Here is a 13,230-nt window from a genome sequence, read left to right on the forward strand (position 1 = left end):
TATAAAATACAATGAGAAGGTATTACATTTCCCTCAATTTTCCCTTTTGACTGGAATCTGAGAATGGACTTAGGAATTATTTCATCTGTCAACCAACTATTCATCAAGCCTCTTTTTAAGTATTTACTCTTTTGCATCATCTTCTGTTCTCACTGTTAGGGTTACAAAGACAAAAATAAAACAGTCCATGCTTTCCGTTGCTGTAGCACTTCCTCGGGGAAACATACACTGAATGGTAATGGATCTCAGTTGCTATTTGGCCCACCCATGTATAAAAGAATGCCAACTCTTCCTAATATGTCTACACTTCTGACTCGTTCTTCTCTCTCTGGAATTTCCCTTGGCACCTGGGACATTCTGACTCTGAAATAGTGTCTTCCTTCTGGCCTACTTCTCCCACTGCTGAGGTGTACCTTGGGGAAACATTCTGCATAGTGACACAGGTCAGCCTTCCTTGGTTTCCCTCCCCAGTTCATTCCAAGCTATTCTGTTGCTCTGCCCTTGAGCAGATGCCCTCCCTGCGTTTTCAAACTCCTTTTGTGCGGCTTCCCTTGTTTGATTGTTAGCTTCTTGATGTCAGGGATTGGGCTTCTTTGTTCTTGCATTTGGATCCCCAGGATTTAGCACAGTGTGGGGCACACAGTAAATCTAGTAAATGTTTAATAATCACATGTTGCCTGCCTGCCTGCAGTGGCTGTTCAGCCTCTACTTCAGTACCTCAGAGGAGGGGAGCATACCACCACTTGGGCCAAACCCTTCCCTTTAGGTAGCTCAGATTGTAAGAACTTTTTGTTAACCTCAACTATAAATTGGCCCCTTTGAAACTTCTACCAAATGCCTCTAATTTTGCCTTCTCAGGCCAAACAGATCAAATCTTCTTTTCTGGAGGCTAAATTTGTCCAGATCCTTCATGTGCTTCTTATATGCCATGAAATCAAAAGCCTTCACGATTCTTGCTGCCCTTCACAGACCACTCTCCAGCTTCTCAGCATCCTTCTTAAACTGTGGGACCTCTCCTGAACACCACCAGATGTGCTATGACAAGGGCAAAAGACAGCAGAACTCTAACACCTTGATTTGTCCTCCCTAATTCAGGTAAAGATTGCATTACTTTTTTTGTTTGTTTGTTTCCACATTTTACTGCTGTTGCATGTGGAATTCATAGTCCTTTAAAACTGAGAGATCCCTTTTTAGAACAAACGCTCTCTTCCCAGGACTCTCCCATTTTATATTTGGAGAGTTCAAATTTTATTACCAAGTGCAAGACTTTACATTTATCCACTTGAATTTATTTGTTTGATTCAACCCCAAGTTATAGCCTCTCAAGATGCCTTTCTGATTGTGCCAACCAATGTGTTTCCCAGCTTCGTGTCTCAGGTACATTTGATGTCCATATTATTTATTTCTCCAACCATATCAGTGATAAAAAAGGTGATACTCCACAATGTCAGGGGCAGCTAGATGGCACAGTGGATAACATCACTGGGCCTGGAATCAGAAAGACCAGAGTTTAAATCTGATCTCAGCCAGTTACTAGCTGTGTGACCCTGGACAAGTCTCTTAACCCCTGCCTGCATAAAACTGGAGAAGGAAATGGCAAACCCCTCCAGTATCCTTGCCAAGCAAACCTCATGGACACAGTCCATGAGGTCATGAAGAGTCAGATGTGATTGAAAGCCTGAACAACGAAAGCAGGGAGTCAATCAGATATTCCTGGGGTCCTCCACTAGAGACTTCTTGTCCCACTAATATTGAACTTTTCAAAGTTAATCTGTGCATCTGGCCATCCTATCATTTCTGATTTCAACCTATCCCATTATCCTCTGATCCACATTTCTCCATCTGTTCCACAAAAATAGGCTGAGATGCCTTAGCAAAAGCTTTGTGAAAATCGAGCTAAAGTGTATCCACAATATTCTCCTCAATATATATACATATATATATATATGCACACATACACACACACACATACATAAATACATACACACACATTATATATATATATATATACATATATATATATATATATATATATATAACAAGATACATAGGGGTGTGTGTGTGTGTGTGTGTGCATGCACACATATCTCCCGTTTGGCTACTGTGAACTCTTTAAAGGGAGTGATTCTTTCTTACCTTTTTTTTTGGCATCCATAGCATTCAGCAGAGTGCTTGTCAGGTGCTTAGTAAATTCTAACTTAAATACCCTATGAAACAGGAAATGGGGCTAGTTTGCCATGACTTGTTGATAAAATTATGCTAGTTCTTTGTAATCATTACTTTCTTTTCTAGATATTTGCCAATTGTCATTTTATGAACCTTCTTGGTATTTTCAGTTACTTGAACTCAGTCTCAATGGCATCCAGTTTGTAGACTCCATGTAGATTCAAAACCCAAATACAAGCTAACTAGGAGGGCGGCATTAGCACATGGAGTCATCGGGGAAGGCCCCTTGTAGAAAGTAGAGTTCACACTGTGAATAAATCCCATTCTTCTTAGAGGAGCGACTTCATTCCAGACCTGAGCCAAGGCAAAGGTCTGGGAACTCGAGATGGAGTTCTGTGTATAAGGAATAACAAGAAGGCCATTTGGGGTAGACCAATAAGTGGGTAAAGAAAAGTAGTATCCAGCAATGCTGGGAAGGTAGGCTGGATCTAAAAGGCTTGTGGCTTGAAGTCCAACCTGGTAGTTTGTATTTGACACTGGAGCCTAAGAGAGAGTCACTAGAATGGCCTGAGAAAGTGAGTGATATGCACTTGTGAGAAGTCACTTTGAAAACTGGGTAAAATACAAGTTTTTCATTCACAAATGAATATTTTGTCCTAATCCCATTCTATTAATGCTGGGATTCATTTGGAATTGTAGCCTGAGGAGCCATTTAAGAAACAAGAATTCCAGAGAGGTATCACGGAAAGGCAGAGTGAGTCTGAAGCTCGAACATCCTGATTGTCAATTTACCGCTCTCATATCTGCATTTTTAAAGCACTTTCATTTTTTTTCCTTCTCGCTTGTTGTCCATGTTTGTAACAACAACAACAAAAAAACCAGCATTGAGGGGAAACCCCAAATCAGGAATCAGCCAAAAGAATAGCGACTGTTTACACTGATGAAGAAAATTATTTTTTATGGCTTTATAGCTACATTCTAATATTTGAATATTTGTAATATAAAATAAGAAAAAAAAGTATTTCTATATCACTTGAACACTGTCAAAGCACTTTATACATTCATCCCATTTTATCCGCCAAAAAATCTTGGGAGATAGGTACTTTTATCCCCATTTTTTTTCTGAATTTTTTTTTTAATTTTTCACTTCAAGATTCTTCTACTCCCATAACCATTGAGAAGGCAAGAAATACATTATGTATATGAAGTCATGCAAAGGATATTTTTGAGAGAGAGAAAGAGAGAGAGAGAGAGAGAGAGAGAGAGAGACAGAGAGAGAGAGAGAGAGAATTTGCTTCAACCTGCATTGAGTCCATCAGTTCTCTCTCTGAAGGTGACAGCTTTTTTTCATCATGGGTCCTTTGGAATTTCCTTAGAACATTGTTTTGAGCAGAGTACCTCAGTGTTTCATAGGTGAAAAAATGTTACAATATTACTGTTACTGTGCACATTCTTCTCCTGGTTTTTTCTCATTTCACTTTGCATCATTTCATATATGCTTTCCTAGATTTTTCTAAAACCATCTCCTTTATCCTTTGTTAAAGCAAAAGAGGATTCCATCACAATCATTTATCATAATTTGTTCCATCATTCTCCAATTGATAGTCATCCTCTCAGTTTCTAATCCTTTTGCCTTCACAAAAAGACCTGCTATTAACATTCTTGAGTATGAATCCTTCACCTTTTTCTTTGATCTTTCTGGGCAGGGGTGGTGGGGGATACAGGCATAGTAGTGGTATTGATGAGTCAAAGGGCATGCACAGTTTCATAGCATTTTAAGAATAGATCTAAATCATTCTCTATAATGGTTGGACTAGTTCATATGTCCACCAACAGTTCAGTAAGTGTACCTATTTTTGACATCCTCATCTAGCATTTTTGATTTTCTGTCATCTTAGCCAATTTGATGACAGTAATGTGGTACCTCATAATTATACTAATTTGCATTTATCTAATTGTTAGTGATTTAGAGAATTTTTGTGACTATGATAGTTTTGATTTCTTCTACTACAAACCACCCATTCATATAATTTGACTTTTTATAAATTGGGGAATGGCTCTTATTTTTATACATTTGGCTCAGTTTACTATGTGCATGAGACATGAAGCCTTTATAAGGGAAACTTACTTTAAAGATTTTTCAGTTTCCAATTTTCATTCTAATTTTGACTGCACTGGTTTTGTTTGTGTAAAGCCTAACTTAATATCATCAAAATTATTTATTTTACCACCCAAGACATTTTCTATCTCTTGTTTTGTCATTCATTCTTCCCCTATCCTGGGATGGTCAAATACTAGATTACTTTGGTCATTTGCTTCTGTGTGCTGCATACTCCATGTATTGGAAAGATCAGCAATCTATTTCTTCTACCATACCACATTGTTTTGATGACCACTTTGTAGCATAGTTTGATATCTAATACTGCTAGAACCTTTTCCTTCACATTTTTTTCATTCTTTCCCTTGATATTCTTGCCATTTTGTTACTCTCTGTATTATTTTTTTCTAGTTTGATAAAGTATTTTTTGGTAGTTTGTATGCCTGTGTTGGTAACCAAAAATGGGCTCCTTAGCACTTAGTTCAACAAGTGCCCTTGAATAATTTGGCTTTTGTTCCCTTTGAGTAATTCATTGAGCCTTACTAGGTGCTAAGCCCCAGGCCCAAACCCCTATTAGGTGTAAAACCTTAGTGGGTATGGATTGGCAAGTAAGGTGGGGCCCAAGGTGGGGCTAATCCCAGGGAGGGCCTAGTTTACACGTCTGGGACAGCAGAGGCTTTTAGACCACTGGGTTTAAGTCCACCTCTTTGTGACGATTCTAACGCTGAAAAAGATATAAAAACCAGGGGTTGGCTGTCTTTTCTTGGGAGCTCTTTGCTGCAGCAGTGGTGGCGTGTATGACTCTGGGCCAGCCCTTCTTCTAATCTCCCAGGCTGAACCTAGATGTTGGTAACTATGAATCTGTATTTGGTCTGTCTGTTAATGTTTGTAATTTATTTTTATTTTGCTCTGAAGTTCAGTGTGCTGGCTTTTTCCCCTGAACTAAGTGAATGCTGTCTGTATGCTGGATTAAAGTAAACTTGTCAACCCCTTTAGCCTTGCTTTCCTTATTAAAGCAGTTCAAAAGAACCTGTGCTTTCCCAGCATGCCGGCAGCTTTCTGGGTGCTGGCTGTGGGTGGATCTTACACCTCCACAGAAGCTGCTAGCCAGATTGTTGAAACAATGCCACTGAGTAAGTAAATGAATTTAGATAGTATTATCTTTTTTATTATGTTGGCTCAGCTTATACATAGCAATTAAGATTTTCTTTTTTCAATTCCTTAGAACTGTCTTTGTGTGAAGAACATTTTGTAGTTGGGTTCATACAGTTCCTATGTGTGGCTTGGCAGGTAGACTGCCAAAGATTTTATATTGTCTGCAATTATTTTTAATGGAATTTCTCAACCTATCTCTTCCTGCTGAGTTTTGTTGGTAATATATAGGAATCCTGATAATTTATGTGAATTTATTTTGTATCCTGTAATTTTGCTAAAAAATGGTTCATTTTTTCAGCTGGTTTGATTCTCTAGGTTTTTTTTTTTCCTAAGTACACTTTCATATCACCTGCAATGAGTGGTAGTTTTGTTTTCTCATTGCCCGTTCTTATTCTTTCAATTTATTTTTCTTTTCTTGTTAATAAAAATAGCATTTCTATTAAAACATTTGATAATAAATGTTCTAACGGCCATCCTTGCTTTACCCCTTATGTTATTGAGAAGGCTTCAAGTTTATCCCCATTACAGATAATGTTTGCTCTTGATTTTAGCTATGTAATACTTATCATTTTAAGAAAGGCTACATTTATTCCAATGTTTTCTAGTGGATCCAATAGAAATGGACCTTATATTTTGTCAAAAGCTTATTCTGCATCTATTGTTATAGTTATAGGATTTTGTTTTTGTTTTTGTTATTGATATGGTCAATTATGCTGAAGTTGTCCTAATATTGAAAGAACCCTACACTCCTGGTACAAATTCCACTTGGTCACAGTGTATGATCTATATTATTGTAATCTCCTTGCTAATATTTTATTTAAAATATTGCATCAATATCCATTATTGTTAAGTCCATATCTGTGTCATAGAAAGAATTTGGTAGGACTCCTTCTTTACCTATTTTATTCAAAGAGCTTGCATAGCACCAAGATTAGTTGTTCCTTAGATGTTTGGTAGAATTTACTTGTAAATTCATCTTATCCTTTTTCCCCCCTTAGGGAGGTCATTTACGGAATCTTCATTTCCTTTTTCAAAGATAGGGCTATTTAAGTATTCTGCTTCATCTTTTATTATTCTGGGCAATTTATATTTTTAAACACTCATCCATTGCAATTAGATTGTCAGTTTTAATGCCGTAAGGTCAGGCAAAATTGCTCATAATACTTATGTATTTTCTTCATTTTATAGATGAAGAGACTGAGGCAAACAAAGGTTAAGGAACTTGGTTCTGGGGGGGGGCAGTTAAAATAAAACTAATAGGTAAAAGCAATAGTTGAGCAAGTAGAGTAATATCAAGGAAATCATTGAAATAAGCCTAAAGGAAGGCAGCATAGCAGCACCAGATCTCAAAGCAGTAATCATTAAAAAAAAATCTGGTACTGGCTAAGAAATGGCTGGTGGATGGTGAATGGGTTCAATTAGCCACATAATATATAAAAGTAAATGACCATAGTAGCCTAGTGCTTGATAAACCCAAAGATGTAAGTTCTGAGGGTAAGAATTCACTATTCAACAAAAAAACTGCTAGGAAAACTGAGAAGCAGTCTGGCACAAACTAGGTATTGACCACCATTCCATACTGCATACCAAGATAAGGTCAAAGTAGGTACATGATTTATACACAAAGGGCACACAAGCAAATTAGGGCAGCATAGAAAAAAATAACTGTTAAAATGCTGGGTAAGACCAAATTTATGACTAAATAAGTGGTAGAGAGGGTCACAAAAAGTAAAATGGAGGATATTGACTAGTGAAATTAAAAACGTTTTCCATAATAAAACCAATGCGGTCAAAATCGGAAGGAAGCATGAACTGGGGTGGGGAGAGATTTTACAGTATTTCTCTGATGAATTTCTTAAATATTTCCCAAATATATTGGCAAATGACTCAAATTTATAAAAAAAAAGAGTCATTCCCCAATTAATAAATGGTCAAATGATGTGAACAGGCAATTTTCTAAAGGAAATATCAAAGCTACCAATAATCATTTAAAAATATTTAAATCACTAATAAATAAATGACTGTCAGTTAAAAACAACTCTAACGTACCACTTCTCACCTATCAGATTGGCTTACAAGCTAGAAATGGAAAATGACAAATGCTGGTGGGGATGTGGAAAAGTAAGGAGATCAGTGAATAGTTGTGAAGTTGAGAACTGGTCCAACCATTCTGGAGAACAATCTTGAACTATGTCCAAAAGGCTATAAAATTGTGCATACCATTTGATTAAGTAATACCATTAATAGATTTTTATCCCCCAAAAAATCAAATTAAAAAAGGAAAGGAACCATTATGGACTAAGTACTTTCTAAGTTACTATTCATCTCTGGTGCATTATGACCGTATATGTTTGACTGGCATCATAGAGGATTCTGAAATCATCCACTACTACCCCCTTCATGTTTGTATGAGCTCTCCTTCAATTACCAATATTATTACACCAAATTTAATTAAAATAAATTATTTAGCTAAGAACACCACATTTTCTTGGCTGGGATATGTGACTTCTGTTCAGCTTAGTCATGAAGATAGACTAGCATACCTGAAAGTTTCACCAAACTGCCAATCAGGCAGTAAATAAATATTGATTAGATGCTTAATATGTACCTGGGCTAAGCATTGCACGTACAAATATGAAAAAAGAAGAAGAATCTCAGCCTTAAGGAACTTACAATCTAATAGGCGAAGACACAAAAGGAAGCTGAAAAGTGGGGCTTTGGGAAGAAGGTAACTGGTGTGGGGGAATAAGATATAATCCAATAAAATGAGGACAAGATGGTAGGAATTGAAGAGAGTGCTAGTATGGGAGCCTGCCTTAAATAGAGGTTTGGAGGAAAGCTCTTTTCTCTACTTTCCAGCCTTCTCAACACAGAGTACCCAAGGTAGTATGCTAGTGTGGGGTGGTTAATTTTCCATATTTTCTTAGGGGCATCATGGAGTAAAGACCAAGGAATGCAAGTTAGTGGAAAATAATTTGCTAGCTGCTTTGAGAGTCCTATATAAATGGAGGCTTCTCAAGGAGTTTTTTACCCTTCCCTTTAGCCTTATTATCAGAGAAAAGTGGACTGAAGGTACTGAGGAGGAATGAGGACAAAAGCTGATGTGTTCTTGCAGAATCGTGAGTTTTCCCATAAGGGATTTTTTTTTTCTGTTGGCATAGTAGAGTCCAATCCAAGGAGTATGAAGTTCATAGGAAAAACTTCCATTCAATTGTTACCCCTCCTCCCTTTCCCATGTTTAGGATATCATGAATTTGAAATGAGTAGAAATTTCATGTCTTGTTCTCAGTTAAGACATAAATTCTTGTCCCTTTGAGGATGCCACAAAAACTTTCGCTCCCACGTTTAATTATGTTCGATAGTGAGCAGGTGTAAATTACTTTGAATTCAGAGATGAGATAATGGCTCCATGAATTCTCCATCTGAATTTTAATTCTACTTGGAGTCTTACTCAGTGTTGTTTCCTAACCATTTGAGTCATAATTGGCACACCAAAAGTAATCTCTAAAGGTGTAGTGAGTGGATTCAAACCCTTCATGGTTCTGAAGAAGTGATAAGACTAATGAGAACTTCAAGAGAGCTTCAACTCCATGAGGACAGTGACATTTTATTTTTGCTTTTGCATTCCCAGTATTATTCTTGGCACCTTATTATTAGGTAAGTAATCATGCAAGTTGAAGAGGTCTTTGTTCATAATCACAGTCATTTGGATTTGCCCTATTTTCCCACTGTTTTTATTGTGTGTCTAAAATCTATAGCAATCTTTAACATGCATTAACTATATTGTAATACAATCTGCTCCCTTTATAACAATATGTCGAAGTGCAGGAGAGGTTAGATCACTTTGATTTTAGAAAAGGGGAACTTGAGTCATTTATAAAAACATTTTCAGTTAGAAAGGAGGTTAGACATTAAATTCAACCTTCTCATTTTTCAGATGAAAAAACTTAGGGCCAAAGAAATCAAATGAATGTCCAAGGCCACAGAGGCAGGAAGTGGCACAGATAATTCAAGGTCTTCCATGTATATGTACATATACTAATACATACATATATATATATATATATATATATATATACACGTACATATATATACATATATATATGTATATATAATAACTGGAGAACATTCAAAGGAAGGTAACTAGGATGGTGCAAGGACTTGAATCTATGCCATGGAAGTCAGTCAATATAAGTCAGAAACTATTTATTAAGTCTTCCATCAAAGGAGTTGAAGATGTCTATCCTGGAGAGCAAAAGAATCAGGGAAGTAAGACAACAAGGTTGAAGAATAGAAATTTTTGAAAGAAAGATTAGTCTTTTTTTGTGGGAGGAGCATGGGGGGGGTGGGAGAAGGGTGGTGAAGGAGGGCTGGTCCCAGAAGGCTGAACCCGGAACAATGAATAAAAGAAAACAAAATATTGTGTTTGATGTTGGGAAAGCTTTCTAAGAATTACAATAATCCATAAATGGATTGAGTTTCCCTAGAAGATAAATAATTTCAAATCAGATGTTCAAAGGCTATTCGTCAGCTTCATTTTCTTTTCAGGTGTAGGTTGAACCAGGTGTCTACTTCGTTCTTTTTCAATTCTCTCCATCACTGAGACTCAGTTCGCATCATGATCTCTGTCACTAATTTATATTAGTGACATTAAGGTAGCCCTTGACCCATTCTATATCTTTGTTTCTTCTTTGGAATAATATAATTATATCTTATGATTTCCAAAGTCTATCTTAGTGCTGAAGCCTAAAAATTTGATAGGTACAGACAGCTAAAGTATATGCCAAATGTGTTTGAAATAGGAGATGGAGGTAAGTGCGAGGCAAGTTGTTCAATAATTAGATAAAATGTGGGCTATATGCCAAGGTTAAATAAAGGGAATTTACCATCTACCTTCCCAACCATCCAAATAACATCCTGCCCTTCTCAGTGGTCCCCTTGGCTCATCCCAAACTTCCCAATAGCCTTGACCTGAATTACTTATTATATCCTTCACTAGCATCTTCTCATTTGCATTTTCTAAAATGGCCCCCAAAGATTGTGACAATGACTATATTTAATACCAAACTGAAATGCCCTATCAGGCACATTAAAAGAATTGATAATAATGACATTTCTCCTCAGGAGGGCTAGAGCAGTGTAATGGACCAGCACTTGTCTGCAATTTGGTCAAGACAAAAGCCATTTTGAAAGGTCCTTTAAAAATGTGCAGTTGATTATTATTTTGTAACAAGCATGTGCATGGATTGCTTCTTATATACTCATCTCTTCCCTCTTGTTATGAATTCACTATGCAAAAGTTGAATGAAAAAACACAATATTTAAATTATGTAAAGGCTGTAAAAAGGATGGAAAAAACTTGACAGAAACTTAATTTATCATAAGTGGAAACACCTGAACTGATCAAAAGATTCTGAGTCACAGGGCATCATAAATCCTCCAAAGAGCCATTGGGATGGAATATCACTGAAGTTCCAGCACCTTAACAAGGTATCTGGTTCACTAAAATTGTACACAAGTGAATTGGAAACCAGTGTTTTAAAGGGCACAAAAATGGAGTATGGCTTTTCAGATCCATTGCTTGGCTGGTATTTGAGAGTACAGTGCATGAGGTCAGGTCTTGGCAGCAAGTAAACTATTCCCAGAGCAGAAATTCGATTTTCAGAAGCACATTTCCACTTTCAGGGATCTCTAGGGGTATCATTTAGCATGTTGAAGTGGCAGTTTTCAAAATGGTACCCTGCTGTCAGAAAAGAGAGGATAGTCCTGACAAAATGCCTCATCCTCACACATGCAAAGACAAGATGCATCACTTGACAGTTCCTGGCTCATTCTTAGAGAAGGCCTAACTCACTGGATGGTATATCAGTAGTGTATAGGTCATTTCAAATAATTGTAACTTATCAGTTATATACAATTTTTACATGGCAACTGCTCTATTTTTATTTAAAATTAATACATCCCTTAATTAGCCTAATTGGCTAATTAAATTAACGCTGAATATTTCATCAAGTAATTTTCAGGGAAAGGTATTCAGAATGATTCATGATTGATGTGATTCCATGTTGGAGAAGAATGGCATCTTCTCATCTAAGGCATATCGAGCCACTCCTTGACTCTATTATGGCATAGACAGAGCTCTGTTGTTTATGGTAGTTGAAGATGCGGGGTAGGGTTCTATAATTCAAACTATTTATTAATTAACTCATTCATGCCTTCAATGCACATTTTGAAAGTCCTTACTCTGTATCAGGCACAATGCTCAATGCTGGAGGTACAAGATACAAAAGATGCAGTCCTGTCCTCAGTCATCTTGCATTCTATTGCGGGAAAACTACAATTACTTTTTATCTTTCCATTTGATAGTGCCCTCCTGCCATAATCTCATTGTATCATTTTATTTTCTATACCTGTAGATGTATATATTGGGCAGCTAGGTGCCCTAGTGACTGGAGCACCAGAGTTAAAAAAGACTTTTCTTCTTGAATTCAGATGTGGCCTCAGACACTTACTCACTGTGTAACTCCTTGGCAAATCACTTAACCCTGTTTGCTCCAGTTTCCTCATCTGTAAAATAAGCTGGAGAAGGAAATGGCAAGCCTGTATCTCTGCCAAGAAATCCCCAAATGGGGTCAGTGAGAGTCAGACAGGACTGAAAAACAACTGAAAAGATTTCGATAGTGACTTTGCCAATCCAACTTTGGCTCACTTTGGGGCAGTCATTTCTTCCCTTTGATCCTTACATCCCCATGGCCTACTTAGTGATTTAGAAAGAAAAGGCATTGCCAGAAGACAAATCTAATTTTATCAAAGTAGCCATCTTGTATGGCTAACCTGAGTTAGTGGGTTGAGATCTGCTCTTCACAAGTACACGTGGGTTTAAATGGCCTCTCTTAACTATTGAGTCTGCAAAGCTGGGCAATGCATATCAACTCACAGTCTTCTAGGCAATTATCAAAGGTTCTGTGTTGCAGAGAAGGTACCTAATTCTATTGGTAGAGAGAGTTTCATGACCTGGGAGTTCCCTCTACCAAGGACATCACAAACCCATTCATTATTTTTGTCCTTTCAGATCTGATCAAGGGCCTTGTGACTCTGTGCAGCCTCAGTTTCCTTATCTGTAAATGAAGGCACTGCATTCAATGGCCTCTAATCCCTTCCATTTCTGAACTGATGATACTATGATTTTTTCTAAGATTATTGTATTCCAGAAATTCATAGCAATTATCAGGAAAATGTTGGTGTTCAAAGCATTGAGTTTTTCCATTTGTGAGCAGTTTGAGATGCCTAAGAAAAAATTCTGCATAATTTGTCAGTTTCATCTACCATGATTTCTACTTTATTTTCAACTCAAAATACCAACTAGGGAAGGTAACACACAGTTGATTATTGATTGGATAAGGCCTTTTAAGGTGTCATGAGAATAGGGGACTGGAGAAGGGAGGGGAAGAAGATTAGATACCTAAAGAAGAATAAATCAGTCCATGTAAACAAACACATAACAACAACAACAACGAGAAATACACATGGGAAGGTGAGGCTGCAAGCCCAGAGACAAAAATCAAAGACTAGGGCAGAGACTGCCATCGTTGCAGAAAAGGACCAGTGGCACCATGGGGTCGTGTCTTGACTTGGCCGTGAATTGGATTGAAGTGAGGCAGAACCACACAAAGTCATCAGTCTCTATATGTGGAGGTGTGGAGGTAGAAGTCATTAAGTAGAAGTCATTAAGTCATTAAGAGAGCTAAGCTGTCATCAGTAGGAAACCTTTCCTTCCCTCCCTATCCATCTGGTATTGTTGGCACCTACCT

The sequence above is a fragment of the Trichosurus vulpecula genome, chromosome 4, assembly GCF_011100635.1.
Source record: "Trichosurus vulpecula isolate mTriVul1 chromosome 4, mTriVul1.pri, whole genome shotgun sequence".
Classification (NCBI taxonomy): Eukaryota; Metazoa; Chordata; class Mammalia; order Diprotodontia; family Phalangeridae; genus Trichosurus; species Trichosurus vulpecula.